Below are 22172 nucleotides of genomic sequence, written 5' to 3' on the forward strand. Positions count from 1 at the left end.
CTAAATAGCATGTAAAACACTACAGAATATACTTCAAATACTGCAACTGACATCAGATCACATACTCAGATGAGCTGTTAAATGAAGTTACTAAAATTCTGTAAGAAAGAGTTCATCTTGTTCAAAGTAATATTTTCCATTTGGAAAGGAGACAGAAAAGGAGATAAGAATTATGACAAAATCATATTATTTTCAGCAGATTGAATCTTATGGGAAAATATCTATCATTATTGCTCACCACTATTCAGCTAACAGGTTATCATGGATTATCATCAGCAGATGAATGAAGTTTCAGAACACACAACAAATGAATGTATCATTCTTCATTAATTATCTGAGAAACACCTATATTCCATAGCAAGAAGACACCAGACAACTCTGCCTCCCATAGTGTACCAGCCTCTACAAAACTTGAGAACTGGTTAAGCCCCTGCATTTAGATACTGTAAGAATTTCTGAAGTACTGCAGGAGCCAGCAGTAAACATCAGGGGAGCTTAACACTGCCAGACTATCATAGAAAACCAGCCAGCCTGACTCTGATGTCAGTCTCCTTGGAAAAAATCCAGTGGAAGACAATGGAGTTATGTTGGACATGTAGTGCTATAACTGTGATCTGAATCTCTCCTACAGAATTTAAGGGTGTCTGTTTAAATGAGATTTCAGGCCTTTCTACAGGACTGACTGTTAGCTGCAAATGCAAAACTGTGTTACTACAAGTGTTAGTATTATTTGAGAATCTGATAGTTATTTGAAACTTTGCCACACAACTACATTTATTCAATGACAAAATATATGTCCCAGGGTACTTTAATTATTTATAGACATGCATAATATGAACTTGACCATCTGATATAATGACACTATTTAAAAAAAAAATTGTTGGAACTTGGGTTAATAATATTAGTCTGCCATTTCTGTCCTGGAAATTTTTCTATAAATAAATTAAAGGTTAAAATTAATTAAAAGTCATATTTTGTGAAATGAAGTAATTAAATGTGCCCAGAAATGGCAAATTGGAAGGTGAAATCCAAACTGATGTTTCAACTATATTTTTTCTTTGATAATATCTGATAAGACTAATTCTATTTATGTATTTTCTGTTCTACAAAACCTCTTCTCCTTTTAAACAAAGCCATACATGACCTGAATGCAGATCTATTTGTCACATGCAAAAAACCAGAAAATGTCTGTACTGTTTGCTGAAATGTGTCAGCATACAGTTACTGAAGCATAACAGTGAATAGCTTGAGGTTCATCTACTTCTGTCTTAAAAGCAAGTTGAAAATTAAGTCAGCATAGCTTGATAACAATGTTATTTTTACATTTGAAATTAATTCGATAATCATGAACAAATTCTAGCAGTTTAAATCAGTTAAATATACAAATGTTTAAAATAAGATTATTAATTCAATGTATTATGGCAAACCAGTTATTTTCATTCTTGTACTAGATGAAATTCAAAGTTGCAATTAGTAGTCATCACAGGATGACTTTTTGTACTTCAGGACCAAAACATCTTCAGCAATTCGAGATCAAAATTACGCTTAGACACTGCAATAGTTACAGTTAGGATCAACATATAGTAGTTCAACATGTAAGAAGAGAGCAAAATTATCTTTGGTAAACATTTGGCATAATTTGGCTGGTACTTCTGAGCACAAACAAAAGCTACAATAAAACTTAATTTGAACTGAATTGAGAGACAAAACATGAAAAGATAGTAACATAGAATGTACTTGGATTTATGTCTGTGGGTTCTTTCAAAACTATGCCAATTTTCATGGATACCCAAGTTTAAGAAAAGCCTTTTGCATAAGTGCCCTAAAATCAGAGGCTCTAGGGTCTCAAGAATCAATAATGTGGCCTGTTCCGTCATGTGAATGCCTAATGTTTCTGTTTCTAATTTATTTGTATTTTTATTCTCAACAAAGTTTGTTTGAAGCTCTTCTCTGTAGAAATGCTTGCATGTATTCCCCTTTCTATGTGGTGGTTGTAGCGTGTGACTCTGAATTATATTTTTGAATTGCCTTTTCAGCTTGATGTATTCTTAGATACAAATATCCCATTCTAGGGCCATTGTTCTTCTGTGAAACAGGAAAGCTTGAACCTATATTCTGGTGTCAGAATATGACAGAAAAAATAATGTTTGTGATGTTGAAATAAAAGAAATATATCTCGTTTAATTTACTTCTTTCATTTCCTCTGTCACTATTTTAGTCTTGTTTTTAGCTTTAAATTTAGGTTTATATGAAATGAAAACAAATCCAAAATTTTCAACAAGTTCACTTTCAAAACTTAGCTGGGGTTCTATATTTCATGTATTCAAATGTAGTCACTATAGTTCCAGCAGCTAGAAGTGACATCTTTCCCATTTTACCTTTCCAGTTGAAGCACTGGTGTGAGTTAGAGAACTAAAATATCCTCTTCCAAAAGACATGCTACTGGGTTTCTGCTGAGGGATAACAAGGCTTCTGGCCTGTCCATTATGAACAGTTTCTTTCTCTTGTAAGAAATTGTCAGACACACTACATGTCCTAATTTGGAGTAAGAAACTTGGGCAGCAAGAGTAAGTTCAAAACAGAGTACTATCATTTGTGATGGGAAAAGGCAAGCAGGACTATTTTCCTCCAAAATCCTAACAAGGTTCCAAACTTTATTGATTTTTCTTGTTTGTAGACTAGAGTAATATAGGAAATAAATCTTAAGTATTAATGTAGTTAAACCATCCTTAAGCTGTCCCCCAAACCATCTGCAAAATTAACCTCCCTCTCAATGACATATACATCTAAGAAATGTCTTAAAAGGTTCTCTACCCAAGTGTATGTACATTGAACAAACAGATGGAGAACACTGCTAGGACATAAAATACATCATACACTGTAAAAAGACTATCCCCTGAGAGCCTGCCAACCTAACTAATTTCCACATATACCTCCTTGTCCCTTCCTTCTGCCCAACATTTCAGGGAAAATGCAAGACTTTTGCGCCTTTGTATCCTTTAGGTTGTCAAAGCTATTATAAACACCATGAAAACCTTGGCCTTGTTCAGCACTGGTAAAACAGCATGTTAGGCTTAAACTAGTTTACTCAAAAAGTGCAGTAATTCAGTAATACATCCATTTTTAATTACTTTTATCAACACTACTAAAATTATTCAGAATTAATAAATGGGCAAGAGGAGTTTATAACTTTTCTTTGACCTACCCATTACCGTTTTTTCCTTTTATGTAACACAGTTAGGAAACAAGAAACCTACACTTATCGTCACTTAATCAGGAAAATGTATCTAGTGTCTCTTTCTTAGTCTTTCTAGTAATAAATTAAATGAAGATATTTTATTCTGGTCTTCTCAGAGACATTTTCTTTTTTACATTTCACTAATATCTTCCCTTTCCCACAAATATTGCCCTATTTAGTCCCAACGTTTCAAACTGCAGAACTTAAATGCTTTTTGGTAAACAGAAAGAGCAGTTTTCTTTAGTCTGTATTAGATTTCTGCTTAAAGTCATGAAGCATTTCACTGTAATATTTCCATATTAGTCATGTAACTTTATTTTAAATGAGTAAAAAATTATTCAAATATTTAAGAAGCAACCTATTATTGTTATATATATAAATTATTAGCGTTTTAGTAATTATCTTCAAAATATTTTATCTCAACCGCCATTCCCATTTCAGAAAGTTGTAGTACTAGCAAAGTTTTTCTGCTGTTTATTGATCCAGATCTGAGCTGTTTGAGCCCAACCGATTTTTCTGTTTGTCTTTAATTGATTAGCAGAGAAATGACATTCCAGCAGAGCATTTGATCCTAAGTAAGATCCTATTTTGGATGGTAATTTTATTTGGTAGTATTTGAACTGTCTGAAATATTAAATTCATGTTCACCAAAGACAGACAATGAGTCAATCATAGATACTGAGTTAAAACTCTAAAATACTTCAGGTGACTAACTACGTCACAGGTTTCTATCGCTTCCTTTAGAAAAGAAAAAAATAAATCTTGGAATACATGTGAAAGAAAAGCGAAGAGTAAAATGCTGTTACCAATCTAGGATAGCTGCAAAGTTAATTCTATTAACTTGGGACAAATCAACCTTTCACAGACATAAATGTGAAATTACCCAAACTTTCATATTCAAGTACTCGTTTTACTGGTATGTGAAATGGGAAAACTCTTGAAAGTTTTAATTTCTATTGTTTCATGCTGTAAGCAGCAAATGCTCTATGAGATAATTTAGGGTATCCTAAAAAGACCTAATTTCTTTCCTGTACTATTGATGTTACCATAACTTTGTGAATGTTGCCACACTGGGAGTTTAAATGAATTGTATGCCCTTGTTACTCGTCATTAAACACTTCTTTAAACTTTCTGTTGCCCTGTGCTTTAGTGAAATAAAAGTTAGAAATACACTAAAATAAACTAAAATGTTCCATCTGTTTGACTTTTTCACACTGCACCAGAGCTTTTTGGACAATTGTTATCCTGAAAACTACCCAAGTCAGGCAGACATATGATGGAGAATATGTTGTATTCTAATTACCAATGAATTGTTTGCAATTTAAATATAAAAAACAGCTTATTATAGTGATCATGTCAAATGTACTGGTGTCCAAAAATAAAATCCATATTTGGAGTCAGTTTGTCTGGTACAAATATGATTTTAACTTTCTAACAGTGATGGGTTCCATATGATGCTGGAGATGATCAAAATAAGAGGGATGAGAAATAATTGGCTGGAACAGAGGTTTTCCTTTCTTCTTGATAGAAAATGTTTTAGCAGATGCCTCTTAAAAGGAACTATTCCAGCACTCTGGAAATGAAGCACATGAAGCTCACTATTTTAACTGCCAGAAATAAACATTTTAAAAGAAAAAGGCTTTATTTTGACTAGTATTAGGGGACTGGTTTGAAACACTCGCTGCAAGTTACTTTCCTAAAAGTTAGAAGTATATGTAGAAATATAAGTCATACTATTCTAGCTATTACTTGACAATGTAGAAGTTTGGGGGTTGCCCTTCTCTTGGGCTGAACAATTCCTAGAGGGAGAAAAACTCAGAAACTTCTCTTTATGAGATGGAACTTCCTTCAATGGAACAAGGGAATCACATTTCACTTCAAAGTTCCCTTGGCATAATGCCATAGCTATTGCCAGTGAGCCAGGAGATGACTGTGGCCAGTGGAAAATGGAAAAGATTTTTCTCATCAAGTTGAACAGGAGCCTTGACAATAAAGCCAAAATAATAGTGTGTTTGGCTTCTGAGTATCTAGAAAGTGGATATGATCCCACTTATTAGGTGTACTGATGTAAGGAGTAATGCACAGCTCCAAGTGAACAATAATTTTTATGATAATTTGCGGATTACCGTCACTAAACTGAACAAATTAACTCACTCATGTCAAAGATGGGAAAGTATTTTAGGAGAGTAGATTACTTTTTTTCAGGTCTTGTTACTTCCTGCCATATCACAGATCAAATAAGTTTAATTATGTAGCCAGTTTGTATCCTAGATCATAACTGGAAGAAGGAACAATGGATAGTATTTCAGCTAAATGTTGATCTGACATAAAATATTTTGATTAAAAATATGAATGATTAAGAATGGGGTTTTTCCTCTAGTAGAATAAATGCTTCTAATAATCTCATGAGTACTTTTTAAATGAATGCTCTCTGGTAAGTAACCTATGCTGAATAACACTGAAAATATGTGTATTTCATAGTAGATAGCTATAATTTACTGAAGACAAAAAGCATTAATATTAAAGATGACTGACATAGCCAGCTTTCCTAACAGCCTTAACAAAAGATCTAATGCTTCTTAGTATCTTCCACAGAACTTTCCCAGAGATACCAAACCCAGATTGTTTCATACTAAGCACTTCAAGTTCAATTAAACTGGTATTTTTAAATTAAACTTTCTTTTGTAAAAAAAAAAAAAAAACAAAAAAACAAAAACCAAGTTGTTTATACTAACTGAAACATAAAGAATGCATAAAGCAAACTCTACCATTCCACCTCTTTTCCTGACAGTAAGAGTTGATTCATATAAAATAATCTAACTAGTTTTTCAACATAATCCTTTTGGGAGCTGTGACAAATGACCTAAGATCATCTGTTCAAACAATCACAGCACTAATGATGGTAAAACTGTTGATGTTGCAAGATGAGCCGCAGACTAAGTCTCCCAATTCATATTTCTTTACAGAGCAGATTATATGCATGTGAATAATTGACATTCTTGATTGAGTGATCTTTGAAAATTGAATAGCGTTAAGAAAACTGAAAGGTATTTTGATATCTTTCTGTGGTTATCACACATAAAGTTAGTATAAGGCAAAGTAGAGAATCATTCCAGAGAATGAAAAAAAGACTGGAAGGAAAAGAACATGAAAAAATATTGATAATTCTGAACACACAGATCTCAGGAGGCTGAAAAGATATTCAGAATTGTACAATGCCTTTACTCTTTCCTTCTAGACTGACCTGGTACAGCTTTTCCTAGAATGACTTATCATCTCTACATTTGTAAAGTGATGTGTGATTGTGGCACAGTGTGCCTGAGATATGAAAAGTACCTTCCCTTAAAGTAAAAAAACAATTTAGACAAAAATCAGTCTAAGCTATGCTCAACTGCATGGAAAAGGTTTAGAAACTCAGGCTGTTCAGCTGAAATATGCGTTTTATATATAGTATAGTATATACAGTCTGTATAGTAGTTATTGATTTTTCAAGTCCAAGAATGTAAGTAATGACACAATCCTAAAATTTGCTATAATAGTCCTAAAATAGCTATATATCTATACAATTAACTCTTTTAGCTTTGTTTAGTTACTATTCTAGATAAGTCATAAGATAAATTTTAAAAATCAAACTCGCTAATAATTAGAAGCTTTATTTAACACCCCCAGAGTTCTTAAGAAAATAACACGTGCTTCATAGATAGGGATATATTAAATGTAGTGCTTGTAATCATATAAAAGTATCCTTAAAAAATATATTAAAATGAGCAAACATTCCTCATTATAGCAAGACGTAACAAAAACAAAAGTACCATGAGAAGTTAACTGTCTTAAAACATCTCTCAACAGAATATTGAAGTATATTTCAAAATATGGCAGAGATAAAGCCACTAATTATACACAGGAAATATATCTGAGATTTTTATAAATTGTTACTTCATTGATACATAAAATGCAGTAAATTACTATATTTTAATCAATAGGACACCTTGATATTAGGTGAGGAAATAAAAGGCATTAACACAGCTGAATTTCTGTAAGAGGTATGGTGACATACCAGAAACGAAATTACAATTTAAAATTCTGCACTACTGGGGTCTGGAAGAGGCATTGGACTGGGGAATATGGCTTTATGTCTTCTAAGGGGGTTTGCCTTCACTGGAATTTCTGAATTCCACTAAAATTTCATGGGTTGAAGTAAAATAAAAATTTCAAGAGAAAAAAAAATAAAAAATACCCAAACCCACTCCTGCTTCCAAAGCTGGGTTATTTACAGTGAACATAAAAGTTGATAGCATCATAGCTGAAGGAATTTCTAATCAAGAGATAACAAAACCTCATCATTCTGTCAGCTGCAAATAAGTATTCTTCCAGGAAGAAAGACCATTGAAGATATATCTTAGAAAGCTGATGTTAAGGCAGAGCTCTCAAAATGGTTTGCTGGTGGTAAAGTCAACGGAGGTTTATGCATTTATTATCAAACAGAGCTAAGCGTATCATGGCTCTTGGAATGGCTGCAAGAATTTTTGAGCAGGGAGAGCCATTTTTACTGTACTGATTGTGGCTTTACTGAGCAGGGTGTGAGGCTTGCATATGCCAGCTGAGACTCTTACAGCAGAGTCACCTGAAGAGAGCAAGACACTCATTTGGGTCATTTCACAGCAATGAATTTAATAATTCCTGGAAATCTGCCTTTTTCTATTATTAGTAACTTTTCCTTTCTTTATCCCTATACACTCAGCTGTTTACAGTACAAAAAGAAGCTTGCTGAGGCAGGGGGTATGTGGACTTCGTTTTACACAAATGTGGTCTTCCTTACTTCAGAGAAAATTCAGCAAAAATTACATCATATTACTTAGTGGCAGCATGTAGAAACTTGCTAGAACTGTAAGAGTACTCAAAGACCACAGAGTAATGCTTATTGCTAAGAAATTTCATCAATCTTTTTTGAGACAGTTCAGTAACAAAGAACAGAAACTAGCTTAGCATGAAGAAGATATAAATAATACTCAAATAATTTCCCTAAATTTTTGCATGCTTTGCTTATTATAGCTACTGCAGATATTCAACAAAATGGCTATGTGGTTTGTTTTAATGCCAAAGAAGTGAAACCTGGTGTAATTAGAGCATGAAAATTAGTAAACACAACAGATTTCAAAACAATTTGACTATGAACTAGTCACAAAGTTTTTCTTCCTCTCAGAAGACATAGCATTCAAATTGTTGCAGTAAGCATGGCAGAGAGTATAAAATACTTCATCAATCTATAGTTCATCATTACAAAGAAGGGACAAGGAAAACTGAGAAATGTCTCCATCAGCTCCATAAGAAAGGGATCAAAAAATTATGGGAAAGAAAACCTGAGAGTTACATCAGAATTCCAATTACAGTTAAAATAAAGCTGTAAATTTAAGTGTTGATTTATGTGACTTCTCAGTTAGTCCTGGCTGTAACCACCTCTTCTGTCATTCCCCAGCATCTTCATAGGTAGATGGAAAGCAAAGAAGGCATTTTTTACAAGCTGCTGGTTACAAGATTAGTTACAATTTTGTGTTTGAAAAACGTTGCTCAAAATGTTGAAAACTTGGGAGAATTATGTCATCATAAATTCCTAACAGCTGAAGATGACAGCACCCTTGACTTGGTGTACATACATCATTCACATGAATTGGTCATGAATTGATCATGAATCATTTTCTTGTTGCTTGTACAAAGCAAAGGGATGCAGTGCCCAGGCAGGTTCAACAGAGACCGGCTTTATTGCAAATACCAGGCCTTTTTAAGCAGCTAGCCCATTATCACTGTGGGGGGTTGGTTCTTTCCCTTTTCCCTCTGTGGAATTTTCCCCATTGTCATGCTAAGATACCTGTTGACTGGGCCCTGGTGACAGGGGAATGGGGAGAGAAGAGGGGAACCCCCGCGAGATTCAAACTTCCAGAAGAGCAGACAGAAGGTTCTGGCTCGGCCCATTTTCCCCGCGGAGTTTGGACAAGAAGAACGATCACTGCCTCAACTCCATCCCTGCCATCCCAGCGCTGGGAGCCATCCTCACTGCTGTCAGACCCTGCCCTGCTGCCTTCTCGCTGTAACCTGCCACCATCCAGCACTCTGCTGAGCACCAGGACCCACACCGTGAGCTGAGGGCTCTCTCTCCATCTCTCTCTCCCCCTGGGACAGCTCTGCCATCACCCCCAGCCCTCCTGCGGCTCTGTGGGACCCACCCGCCCCCAGCACCGGGAACTGCAGCTCAGGGAAAAGGTGCCTGCAGCCAAAAAACACTGGGACTGAGTTACTGTTCTGTTTGTGGGTAATTTCATAGCTGTTGTTGTTCTTGTTTGTCGTGTTAGATATACTAGTAAAGAACTGTTATTCCTATCCCCACATCTTTGCCTGAGAGCTCCCTTAATTCCAAAATTATAATAATTTGCAGGGAGGAGGGATCACCTTTTTCATTTCAAAGGGAGGCTTCTGCCTTTCTTAGCAAATACCTGTCTTTCAAACTGGGACAATCAGTTACATTCCATTTAAGTATAAAAAATATAATTCAGCCAGCCACCATAAACTACGACGTGAGCACGTAATGGTTATAGAACTTGTTTTTCTAGCTCCAACTCAGCTGAGACACATTCCCATGGTACTTTTCTGCTTAGCCAAACTAGCAAGCCTGAGCCATGATTTTACAAGTGTCACAAGGCTGCTGTTCTATAAGGTTTTACTTATATGAAACAGTTGCTGTTACAGATTTTGAATACTCAAAAAGACCCTGATCTTCCTTCATCTTGGCCCCTCAGAGAGACCTATTTGTGAATAAGACTTCAGGCAGAAGTGACCAGCGAGCTGTGCTGAGGTAAGTACATTTGTCTGACACATTTGAAGTGCAGATGCATGAAAATATAACTTTTCACAATCTGTTCTCTGCCTAGACATTGAGGTATCATATATCACTGTCTGATGCTGTGGAAAGCAGAGAACTGCTAGGACACTTTCATTTTACCAAATGGTCAGGTGAACGATGGTAAATGGAACATGAACAACCCACCCTACCCTGTGGGTAATTAATTTGGGGGATGTGGCATAGAAAGGTAACTTTTTCAGTGGAAAATGTAGAAGCAGCAGCCTGCGGCAGTCATCCTGGCTTTAAGAAGAATCCTGTGTAGAAGAGCAACTTGTTACACTTATCTTAACTTTGATAAAGACTCTCTGTGCTGCTGGGAAAGGTGCATACCAGAGGAATGACTACAGCCATAAACACCATGCATCAATGTTTTTCCTTTGCCTCCTAGAAAGCTGTGTCTGAGTGAATGGCTGATAAGGGCAGAAACTTCTGCTTGAAGGAACAAGTTTGGTGGAGTGGCTCTTTTGTCTTCTGCACATTCCCAAGGCTTTCTTTAAACTTTCCTGCAGTAGAAACCTAAATACTAGAGTGTGTGTAATAAAGATGGATCCTGCTGGAAGAAGCAGTGGTCTCTGTCTTTATCTAAGCTTTTGAAAAAATATGATAAAATCTGAAGTTTCATAAGTATTTTCAAATTTTCATTAATGAATAGCAGCTGAGAACTCATGTTTTTGGCCTGAAAAGGAACCAGTTTATAAACACACAAATATATTCTGCCCAAATACCTTTGATCCTTCTATATCACTATTCTGCACAAATAAGCTTCTGTGTTTTCAGGTCTACCATGTAAAACATTATGACCTCATAAAAGTCAAATATGATGCTCCTCCATGAACCTTCCCAAAGAAAGCAATAGTGTGATGAACAGATATCTTTTGTACAAGACAACCCAACTTAAAAAATTGAATCTAAATGTGTTTTTAATAATTTCATAGTTTAAGGGTTTCTTCCCCCAATGACTTTAACAGTGTGATAGTTGCAGAGTCAGAGGGTGATGGTGCAAGGCAATTAGTATTGTTTTTGTTTTTTGGTTTTTTTTCTTTTGAATACATTTTCCATGATAATGGCAAGTATATGCTTCAAAGATGCATTTTTTTAAGGTCTGGAGAAGCCATCTAATTCCTCTGTAACTATCTGCTCATCCACTGACCATACTGTTAGTCTTCAACACTGATAATTGTCACAGAAATCTTCTTGTTACAGTCTTAAGGCATTAGGGCCAAACAAACCCAACACTTTAAATCCCTGCAATACTAATTTAGCTCTTGTTCTCAGAAGTTTATAATCTCTTTCTGAGCTTTAGAAACCAACTATTGACAAAGTGAGAGACAATCTTGCTCACACAGCCTTGATACAGCTAATTATTCTGCTGTCTTTTCATAGGGTGTTGACACAGAAACCCATCACAACTACTATTCTGTGCAAAATAATATAAGACAAACAGAATCAATATTATGTAACAAGCAAAGATAAGAAATGTCACAAACATAGCCTTTTGCAAATGATTATGTATTCAGCTCAAGGGATTCACAGTAGCCTGTAAAATCTGAAACAAATTTCATAATTTTGAAAAGATTAATGTAGGGGTGATTACTGAAATGGGGTAAAACAGTGAAGACAAGGAAGTAGCGTAAAAGTACACTCTATTATTCTTAAAGGGCAAATTGAAAAGTGTGTTTGCAATTCAAGCTAATCAATAAACAACTTTGAAAAGCAACAGTAGAATCAATGTGCAAACAACAAAATAAACACAGGTAGTTCATTAAGTTGATAAACCAGGGATCATCTGTGGTATGAATGATTGCTGTAGGCAAATTTTAAACAGAAATTGAGCACTGAAAATTTCCAGTAACTTGTCACATTAACAAGCCTCTGTAAGCTTCAAATATATATATATATATATATATATATATATATATATATATATATATGGAGATTGATACTGTGTGTCTAAGATAGAGAATAGGAAACTAGGAGAGAAGCTTAGGCTGGTCTAGTCAGAGGGAACCATTTCCAACTGAGAGAATTACAAAATATCCAATATGTATAAAAATGTGTCTGACCCTCAATTCAAGTCGTTAAAATTCTAAGACACTGGTGCTAAACTGCTCCCCTTGAAGTAAATTTAACTTCGAAGGAGGGGGGAAATTAGGATCAATTGCCCTAATTTACGTTAATTGACTACCAATTGGCCAGACAGTGTTATTTTCCATTTTGCAGTGGTGTGTCACTGCTCTAGAAACAAAGGTCTTAAATGACTACTGCAACTCAAATTCCAGCTAGTTTCTTGAGTGACTGAACAATTCTAGACCGTAATGATAACTTAAGAGGATATGCATAAGAGATTAAAGGTTCAGAAAGATAGCAGTAGCCTGTAAAATGACAGTCACTTTTCAGTTTTGCTACAAAGAGTTTTCACCCTCTTCCCCTCTCCATTATTTCGGGCAGGATCTGTATCAGAATAATCTCAAAATTGAAATCTTGGGATCTTGTGCAGCAGGTCTGCTTGTTCCTGAAACATCCACCTTTCTTGCAACAAAAGCAGCAGTAAATAAGAAAACAGTCATATTTTTCTCAAATTTTAAATATGGTTATTTTGTATGCAAGTTTTATGCAGTCTGGGCCCCTTGCCCTATATATTTTTATGAAAAAGGCAAAACACTGCAAATACCACAGTTTTATATGGCTCACAACTCTATATTAACCCTATTAACAATATATCTGTGAATCATTACTATGTGAGTGAAGTGTCAAGGCAATGATAGAAGGATGGTCACCAGAGCCTTCAGATTGAACACATTTTAATAGCTACTACTAATTAAATTCTGTATTTTCTCCAACTACATTATAATCAATTTCTGAGTGGAGATAGGTTCTTGGAGAGTGAGTGTAATGGTTCAGTATCCCTCTTTTTTTAACAATTTCTTTTTTTGTGATCCAGTAGTGCTTGATGTGAAGAGTTAATACTAATGCAAATAAATACATATTTTCATCTCATATAACTGAAGATAACCTTAAGAGACAATGCTCTGGTGAGTAAAGAGGTTTGATGAGTATGTCCCAGCAGGTTAGCTACATCCAGTAAAATGGCAAATATAAAGTGGTGTCAAACACACCTGCAGCTTACCCATTTTGCTGCTGCCCCTACTACTGTACAGAAAGAGTGATTTTGGTTTTGTGAAAGGGCTGAAAGGAGAGAAAAAGTCAGTAGAGGAGGGAAATACACATGGAAAAAAGGATTCCTGTGTAATCAGTCAGAGATCTGACTTTGCTTGTAATTTTTCTGCAGTGGAATAAACTGAAGCTTTGTCATAGAACTCAGTGCCAGCAGCATCAGTCTTCAAAACACAGCAAATTCCTTCATAAGTGCCATCAAGAAAGGTCAGGAACATGCTGATGTTATAGGAAAGCCTGGATTATTTTCTTCTAAGCTTGAATAGATGTAAATAGAAGCTGCTACAGCAAAGTTATTCTATAATTAGGTTTCATGCTGGTTTGAAAGTTGTTGTTATAGTTCTTCAAATAGTAGATAATGCCACAGTTTGAAACTGTTCATTTGTATTTTCTGCTACTTAAAAAAAAAATATATAATTTTCAAGTTAGGTGGGTTTTGTCACATCATCATTTTTGTGCCAGGCAACTGGAATACCTCTTCTGACTCAATTTTTTGTAACAAAGAGCCTTTTCTTAAAGATTTTTGCTTGCAAGACAAATACTTTTGTACTGTCTGATTTGAAAATTTCTATCCAAATCCGTGGCAATTCTAAGAGTGAGTAATCTGTCCCTATCACCTTTTAACTGGTGGTAAAGAACTTCAAACTAGCAAAGACAAGTAGATATCTGGATTGCTCCCTCATAAAACTTGGAATTATAGTAAACTAGTCAACTATCAAATTAGTGTGCTATAGAAGCTAATTATCAAAAAGAGTAACCTAGGATTTGTGCTTACTAAAAACCATTGAGACAACAACAGAGTCTGCCTGAAATATAAAGGTGTAATTTCAGGTCTAAACAAAGAAAACATGTATAGACTATCAGTTGTCACTGAGTTTCAATACACAGGATGCTGCTTTGCAGCTTGTAGATCTATTTATCAACAAGAATCTTGAACTTGAGGTCTCCAAGATAAGATATGATCACCTGCTTTTCCATTGTGTAATTTTCAAGGACTCTGAAAACAATTCTAAAATCCAAAATTATTTCATCCTCTCTCATTCTGTAAAGACTGAAATGCTGGAACAGGAGGGATGCATAGCTTGGAAATACACTCGCTTCAGTCAAAAGTAGAAAAAGTTTTGCTAGGGCATTAAAGACTTCAAATGCTAGAGAAATTGTGCTAGATTTTACTGAGATTTGCCAAATTAACATAAATTTTTAATTTCTATGTAAAAATATGGAATATCGAATAAAATATAAATGGAAAATTAGGGGAAAAGCAAAATGAATTCCAGATCATAAACTTCTTTATTCCCAAAGAATGATTATTTTTTTCTTTTTTCCTGCTTACTTGCATGGAGAATATGCAGTGAAACCACATTCCTCAACTCCTTCCTGTACCACCCCTCACTCAAAAACATCTTTTTCACCTTCATCAAAGGGCAAAACTTGTCCTAGGCAGGAACAAAGAACAAGAGAGAAGTCTTATCAGATAAGATTGAATGCAAATATATTATTCCTGCATTTTCTGCCAGTTTGTAGTTGGTTCCAGCATCACCCTTCACCTACCTTCCTTCATTTTGTTAAATAATGAAAAAAATATGATTAAAAAAAGTCTATGATTTGCTTATGGATTTTTTATATAAATGTATCCTGATACCCTAACTAGTTGTTCCTGCATTGCAGCCTTGTTTCCCTTCCTTCTGACAAGTTCTTCATTTATTTCCTATAAAATGGAGAGATACTTTGCCATTTAAACCATGGAAAATGTGTATGTGGATTCCCAAGAGTTAATTTAGTCCCTTACATAATTTTCCTTCTCGCACTTAATTTAACTTATATTTTATTTGAAAATATTTTGGGCCACCCTTGGCTGCACAGTGTTTACTGAGCAATATTTACATATTATTCAGGTAGCTAGTATCCTAGTCCTTTCACAAGAAGAAGACACTATTTGAGTGCACACTGAGTGCTGAAGAACTGAGAGCAGGTTTTCTCTGAAAAACTTGATTAATAAGATGCCTGTTTCATTCTCTGCAGGACATAAGTTCCTGGTAGCTTGGTAGTCAAAAGCAGGATAATACAGCTTGAGTGTTAGAACTCTTACACCTCTAATCATTATGGCAATAAGAATCATATATCTTCTGTCTTGCAAAGTTTGAGTCTTACATGTATTGATGTTTCAAGCATCATGTCCCATGCTGTTTAAAGCTGAATCTCTACCAACACTGTGGGTACCAAATCTGTAGCTCGCAGTAAATAGGGAATGCTTAAAACTCTTTTGAAAGTTCTTGGCTAACAAGTATTATTTATTATGTTAGAATCATAGACCCGACTGACTCACAGACACCCTTTTATTTGCATTATATATTTCCTATCCCTGTCATCTTGAAATCCATTTTGAAGTGCAAGCTGTTTATTCATCTTAAAAGTTGCTGAGGCGGTCATAAGGATGGGTGAGATGACAAGTGCTATTTTTTAGCCCAAAGTTAGCAAAAGACCACAACTCAGAGTCAGCTCAGGTTGTGGTTTTAGTCTACCTTTCCCTTTTCCAGCTTTATTTGTTTGTAAGTTTGTTGCTGCACTAGGTGCACCAGCACTGAAGTGCACAAGTCATTCTCTGCACTGATACACTGCTAGTTGTCTTCTTGGCTACATTAGGAATTCATCTAGGATGACAGACTAAGTTCAGGTGCAAGAAGTCTGTTTTCATTCATCATGTGGTTGAACTAGCTAATCTTTGATTACTCTTGAGACTTTTAAAAGGTTATTTAACTTTTAAAAAAAATAATTCAACTGTATACATACTTGGGAAACATCCTGAGTCAGGATGCCAGGATCTCCATGGACCCCAAACACTGGTTTCAGAACTGACTTACCCTTTACTCAGTAACACAGGAAAAGGCAACACTGAAGGACTTGTGAGTCAGTTCCTGGATTCTTACAGGTTATAACCCCATGTTAAGGTAAAAAAGGAAATATTGATTTCCCTTCAGGATAATATACTGGAGTATAGGTAAAAGAATTTCAATAATATCTGTATGCACATTCTATGCTGCAGTTTTTGATATACTAAAAATTTAATTTCTCATAAGACCTACACACCTCTTCTTCTAAAGTGCACTTCAAGAAATTTCAATTTTCAAGATTCTTGCGTGATTTCAGGTAAATCAGTGTCTTAGTTTGAGCTGGGAAAGAGTTAATTTTCATCTTAGTAGCTGAATATAGTCTTGGATTCAGTATGAGAATGATGTTGATAACACACTGATGTTTGGTTGCTGCTAAGCAGTGCTTAGCCCAAGTCAAGGACTTTTCAGTGTCCCAGGCTCTGCCAGTGAGGAAGTGCACAAGAAGCTGTGAGGGAGAATGGCCAGGACAGCAGACTTGAACTGGCCAAAAGGATATTCCATACCATGGAATATCATGCTCAGGACATGGGGAAGTTCCCAGGAGCTGCCAATGACAGCTCAGGATGGGCTGGGCATTAGTCAGCAGCTGCTGAGTAATTTTACTGAGCTTCCTTGGGGTTTATTCCTGTCTCTCTCTCTCTCTCTCTCCCCCCCCCCTTTTCATTACAACATTATTATTATTATTTATTATTATTATTATTACTAATAGTAATATATTTTACTTTATTTCAATTATAAAACTGTTCTTATTTCAACCCACAGGTTTTAACCTTTTTTTCTGATTCTCCTTTTCATCCCACCAGGAAGGGGGAGAGTGAATGAGCAACTTTGGTATTTAGTTTCCAACTGCAGTTAAACTCATAAAATAAAGGAGAATTAATTGACTTTATGAAAAATAGAACATAATTTTGTGACTCTACTTAAGTTTTTTTTCAGAAGAAGCAAGCATTTTGTAAGCATTTGGGATGAATCGCACTCTATGATACAGATATTGTCTTACTTCCCTATAGTGTTTTTTTTTAAGATATTTTCAATAAATCTCATGTTCTATATTGGAACCATACACACACCTGCATGTCCATATCAGTGTCTATGCATTTCCATTACATAAAAAATAACTGGTTTGTTTCTTCACCACTGGAGAAGCAGTATATATATATATCTGTATATACTCAGTCAGAGATGATAGTCTACTTGTGTAGATCTGGATGAAAATCTTATTACTTATTTTAGTTAATCTTTAGCAAAATAATCATTATGAACAATCTCTTTTAGTATTTCCAGGTCAGGCTGCATTAGCACAATACAGGTGACTGCCTTTAGATTACCATTTTGCATATGCCATTGAAATTAGGAATATGATAAATTTACCTCACACTCAAGTATCTGAAACTTCTGCAAAAAAAGTTATACCTTATATTTTGAAAGACACTTTTCCCTTAGTTTGTTATATCATGCAGAAGCTCATGCTATTAACTGTTATTCACTGAAACTTCATATACTTAGTGAAGCAGACTGCTTGGTTCAGGCATATTAATCAGACTTGTTACCCAGAATAGAATTATCCAAAAATACTTCATATAACTTCAATACAAGATAAAAAAAATGATAATCCACAGCTGGTACAGAGGCGTGCTCATAGTGGGCCCAGTCACTGCATGGGGCTGCCAGACCCAGTGTGATAACAGTGATAAGGCAGAACAGGACACAGTGCTCTGCATCTTGTTGCCAAGGGGAACACATCATCGATATGGGTCTAAGGGGAATATAAGAATTAATTGCCATTCCGATTTTTGTTTTAACAATTTAGAAGTCTAAATTGTGTTATACTAATGCTCCTAGTCCAAACTGACACAGAATAGCTGTGTTAATAATACAGGAAAATTTATTACACGAAACCACTGTTCTACTGAAACTTCCTTGGCCTTCCTGATGACCCTCTGAAACCTATGAGAGAATGTGGCATCGGGGTCATTCACACTGTGCTGTCTTTGGAGTAAGGACTATCATGTTTGTGAAGAGAGTTTCTTCCTTCTCCTTCCCCGGAGAAGCATGAGATCAATGATGCATTTCTTCTCGAACTGGGCACAAGTGTTATTATTTTCCCTAATTTTTTTCAAATGCATTGCTTTCTTTTCATTGCTTCACTGCTAAAGTTTGAAGGATGCCCCTCAGCATCCCCCAGCCCCCCTTACCCCAGGGGTCTGTTATTTTTTGCACATGGCTGCTGGTTTTTTTTTTCTTAGGGATTTACCACAAACAGTTCTTATTGCTGAAGCTAAAATAGGTCAGGCAGCTGTTACTGACTATGAAACCAAGCTACAACTAGTTAAGTCCAAAACAAGTGCAGACTGGTACTATGGATCTGCACTGCCTTTCCACAGTAATGGAGCAAATTTAATAAACTGTCCAGCCCACAGACTGTTCTCTTTTCACAGAAAAAGAATTCTACTCATTCATTTCAATGCTGATATTACTGACCAGGGAGATCTTGAGCAATTCAAGGATGATTACAGGGCTCTGCAGGGCTAAGACAGGGAGCATACGGAATCAGACTGTGGTCTCCCCAGCTCTGCCAGTCACTGGGAAAGAGAGAGATGGGCATGGGCACATCCGAAGTTAACACCTATACATGTAACTTTTGTTTCAGGAAGAGCCCTGTCTCTTAGGACTGCATGATCCTCCAGAAACAAAGACAACCGATGTTCTCTTTCCCCTGACCTTGACTATCCAGTTCTGTCCTCATGCCTATCAGATCTTTTGAGACAAGATGTGGGAGAAGGAAGTACTAACAGCAGCAGAGAAATATCAAAGGTACTAACCACTCAAGCCAATTTGACATACAAAAGCTGACATTGGAAGGGATGCATCTGTGATTGCTATGGAATGTTTTAATGAGAGGCCACTCCCTGTTATCTTCTCACAGGTCACAATGATCAGGAATTTCCCTATTGCTGTGGGGAAAGAAAAAAAAAGTAATTTACATCTTGAAGAACCCAAGAGGGAAGATCCAGGGAATTAAAAGCTAATTAAACCTCAATTAGTAAAAGCAACATACAGGTAGGAAAACAGGAGAACACTACGCGTGGCTTTACCAAGAAAAAAAATCATTTGCTTTTGTGAGGGTCAAAAATAATTTAAAATGAGGAAGAACATACCCCATCATGGGGAAGTGTCTACAATTGTAGAGGCTTGATGAGTCAAATGACCCCCTCACTGAAAATGTGGAGATTGATGCAGGGAAATATTCAACACACTCTGCTGCTTGATGCACTTAGACAAACAGATCACACAGCTGGGCACATTCAGTTTCCCTTTTAAAAAGCAGTTTGCCTAGACAGTGATTTGTGTGATGTATAGCACACCTCATTTTTGACAGTAATGCTGCTGTCATGGGGTTGTTACCTGCGGAAACGCAGTAAATATTTCTAAATCCCAAATAAGCCTAGTTTTTGAGTTGTCAGTCTCACTTAAGCGAGTCTCAGATGGACAGCAGGATGGCAGGCTTAGATGTCCCAAGACACAGCCTGTTTGCAGTCATTTAAATCCTTGCTACATCCCAGGGTTGGTGTCACAGTCTACAGAACAAAGAAGAAATATGAGAGATTTAACATCCTAGTGTTTCCAACAGCAGATTTTAATTTCCTGTTTGTTTTCCCATTAGCAAATTAAAGGGAGAGAAAATAAAACTGATATTAGCCACACTGACTGAGCTGTTCAGTTCTTGTTTCTTCCTGGAAAGAAATCTGTGGATCTTGGTGAATGAAATTGCAGAGGATTGATTGCAGTTTGTGACGTATAGGGCTATCCAAAGGGAACACATCTCCTTATGTGTCCCCACCTCCCTGCTGCTGTGGCCTTTCTTTTTTTATGAATTTTCAAACTTAAATGTTGCAGAAAGGTTTCTTCCATAATGTCATTAGTGAAGTCAGAGAAAGTCTGTGTTCTTATGACTCCCAGTCCTGTGCTTTAAACATTTAGATCTACTGTATCACTTTATAGTCTGATTTATAAACATTGTTGTACCTCTGAAAATGCCTTAGCCCTAAGAATGATTTCTAAAAAGACAAATTGCATAATGATAGGGTACACATATAAATATTGTGTCCGTTGTTTAAATCTCACAAAACAAATACATTAAAGCAAGTTCTGGCAGGCAACCTAAGTCTTTGAACTATCTGAATTGTTTCAGTGTGGTTCTTTTTATAAGGAACACTCATTTCCCCAGATGACTGGAGAACATGTTATAGAAAAAGAATGTTAAGCATTTAACTTGCTAAGTTTAAAATAGCTCCAATCAGTGAGCTATTTATTACTTCAAATATTTTCTGGAAGGAAAAAGAATAAGGCTAAAACTTACTGGTGCCCTTAATAGAATTTAGAATAAATTATGGTGTGATAAGACCTTGCTATATTCACACTTTTGAAGATGTCTGAGAAGGCATTCCTCTTTTTTCACTAAGGCTGCATTTTAATCAAACCAAGCTTATAGCTCTCTTAAAATAATATATATGCAAATATGTAGAAATATCACTTATCAGATCATTACGTACATGGATTAAACTTTCGACTTGCATCTAATTTTAGCCACTTTGCAAGAAATCTTTTGGATTGTAAGATTCTATGGTTAGTGTGGATTTTTCATTTGGAGAGAACTACAGAACATCTATTAGTAAATTTTAACATTTTACTCTGTATCAACCCTGTTCCCTGTGTAGGATTTCAGTGGCAAGCAATTAATAGTCCCTTGTACTGAATGAGGTCAGTATTTTTGTTTATTATTATTATTATTGTTGTTGTTATTATTATCAAGGCATTAACCATGGCCATTGCCAAGAAATGTAATTAATGCATACTTCTAAAATTTTATGGGATAGAAAGAAAGTATATTATTCAGATAGAGAATGCATTTTTCTCAGTGATAATTAAAATTTATATAGCAAGTTGGTTTTTAATTTTTTTTTGATTTATTTTTTGCATGCTTATGTTATCAATGTCACTGAACAATGGCAAGCTATTGGCACAACAATAAAGCAAGAGGAAGCCTAGCTGGAATTTTTTATACAAAGTGCAAAATTGAATTTTTCAGTTAACTTACTCTGGTCATACCATGAAGTGGACTTGTCCAGGAATTATCTCCTGAAGACACACAATACCAAGTTGCCATAAGGGAGAGAAAAGTACCATCAGCTTTGAATAATATTGTGGCAAAAATATTAAGAGATAGCAAATTGCTGAATCATGACTCTAGATTTCTAATTTTATTTCTTCATTCTCTGCAAAGAGAAGCAAGTAATGTAGAGTCCTGCCTGGTATCAAGGCAGGAATGGATCTAAAATTGAAATGCTTTTACAAATTTGTTATATAATGTCCCAGTTGAAATCTTAAATGGCAAGCATTTTGGGGTGAACATGAAGTTCAGCACCAAAGAAGTAATTTATCTGATAATCCAGAGAATTTTCAGCAGACAAATGGATGAAAACTTTTGTTATAGATGTTATATCATCCAAGAGCAAAAAATATTTCAAAAAAATCATGAGTTTTGTTCTCTGGGTACACAGAAAACCCTCATTTCAAGCATTTTCACATCCATTGGAAATGAAAGCATCTTTCTTCACAATCTACCAAACAGCTGTTTTGGACACAGAAGTTTATGGAAAAGATTGTTAATACGCCGTGCACCTACTTCATGAGAGGTATTCTATCATTGTGTAAATCTATAAGTAAATACTACAAAGGAAAACACATGTTCATTGAAACTGCATTTACTTATGTAAGTTAGAATTCTTGTAGCTGTAGCAGTTTCATTCATCCTACAATTCAGATTTTATGTCCAAATTTGAAAGGAAATTTTCATAATTAAATTTCATAATTAAATTAATATGTTCAAGAAGCCAATGAAAAGTAATGCTGAAATAGTTTTTGAATTTTCTAAATTTTTGAAAATTATTAATTGCCTATGAAAGAACACTAA

The sequence above is a fragment of the Cinclus cinclus genome, chromosome 5, assembly GCF_963662255.1.
Source record: "Cinclus cinclus chromosome 5, bCinCin1.1, whole genome shotgun sequence".
NCBI classification, from domain to species: Eukaryota; Metazoa; Chordata; class Aves; order Passeriformes; family Cinclidae; genus Cinclus; species Cinclus cinclus.